General features: G+C 37.4%; 1 protein-coding gene across 3 annotated transcripts in view; it reads left to right on the forward strand.

The window, feature by feature from the left end:
* The window catches only part of MEIS2 (Meis homeobox 2), a 174,062-nt gene extending 173,809 nt beyond the window's left edge, over nt 1–253 (forward strand). For all 3 annotated transcript variants that reach the window (XM_014891633.2, XM_088167208.1, XM_088167209.1), the window contains one exon: nt 1–253. This exon is cut by the window's left edge and continues 1,201 nt beyond it. The gene's annotated coding sequence lies outside the window, so the exon portion shown is untranslated.
* Nucleotides 254–1,589: the final 1,336 nt, after the last annotated feature.

A 1,589-nucleotide genomic window follows, 5' to 3' on the forward strand; every position in this document is an offset into this window, starting at 1 on the left:
GTGTTTACCTCAATTGAAAAAAAAAAGAATGTTTTTGCTAGTATCAGATCTGCTGTGGAATTGGTATTGTATGTCCATGAATTCTTCCTTTCTCAGCACGTGTTCCTCACTAGAAGAAAATGCTGTTACCTTTAAGCTTTGTCAAAATTTACATTAAAATACTTGTATGAGGACTGTGACGTTATGTTTTAAAAAGAAAAAAAAAGGTGTTAAGTCACAAAATGCGGTAATAAATATTTCATTTTTGATTTTTTGCTAGGCTTTTGTGTTTTTAATTATGTTTAGGAGAGTCTGAGGATATCATGAGAGATGTTTCAAACATATTTCTTATCAGCATTGAGAAGAAAGGCTGGGAAAATCAGAAACAAGCTTATCACATTAATAGAATAATTGAATGAAACACCATCTAAGGTTATATATTTCTGCTGATTACTGGTATTAGATTTTTGCCAGGTTAAACAAAATTTGAAATATTGCCTCACCAGTTTTCATTTCAGAGGTGTGTCTAATACATGTACTACCTGCTAATAGTATAGAAGCTGAGCTTGAGTTGTGAAGGCCCAGGCATGAGATGACTAATACCATGAGTGTACATGTATGTGTGTGTGTACATCCATAACCACAGCAGACCTTAACTCCAGGTATTTAGCTCAGAGGCAAAGAATGGCTTTATTGCAGGAATAGGTTTAGAAGTTTTAGGAGAAGAAAAGAAGCTTTGACTCCAATGGGAATTTTTCCTGTGTGAGAATTGCATAAGCTAGCTTTTGAGATGGTTTTACTCCTTTTGTTGTCTTCAGCTGTTTTCAGAAAAAAAAAATCCAAACCAAAACTACAAGCCATCAGCTAATGACTGATGAAAAAATGTTGATTTGACATTTTGTATACAAATAGCTGGAGTAGAATCATGGTTAAAGGTTTGAGTTTTTTCTTAAATAAAAGCTTCTGGCATTTTGAAGCAACTAAAGGAGAGTTTGAACTAGGAACAGCAATGAGCAATATTAGAAAAAGCAGCCTCTCACTTTTCTCAGTGGCACTGTTAAGTTAGCAAGAGCGGGATGGGGCCCAAAGAAGAGGTCAGGGGAAAGCTCTGCCATTATTCCTGGGAGGAGGGGAGTGGGAAAGGACTTGTAATTAACTAAACTTTCTAGGAAACAAAAATTTCCAACTTCAACATCTGTAAATTTGTAACCCTTCTCCTCCTCCTTCTCATCGTCCCAACTGGCCAGTGTATTTTTTAAAACTTCGAGTGACAACTTTTACCCTTGGAATGTGGAAAGAGGCTCGGCCTCATAGTTAATGTTTAATTTCTGAGCTGAGTAAATGGACCCACGCTGCTGGCGACAGAAGGGAGGATGCCAGTAGAATGGGTGTGAGGATTTATTTAGCAATCAGGTCCTGCTTTGTGGGCGTCTCTTATAAGGCTTTCGTATGAAATTTAGATTATAATTCCCTGCTCGGCTTTGATGCTCTCTGTCCTGTTTAAAATCACATCGACCCTTCAGTCGCATAAGAAGACCACAGCCTGGGTGCCCATTTCCAAATTCTGTGATTTTTGTGGATGCAGAATTTAAGAAGGCAAGATTATTTGT

This window comes from Sturnus vulgaris, chromosome 6 (genome assembly GCF_052056855.1).
Source record: "Sturnus vulgaris isolate bStuVul1 chromosome 6, bStuVul1.hap1, whole genome shotgun sequence".
Classification (NCBI taxonomy): domain Eukaryota; kingdom Metazoa; phylum Chordata; class Aves; order Passeriformes; family Sturnidae; genus Sturnus; species Sturnus vulgaris.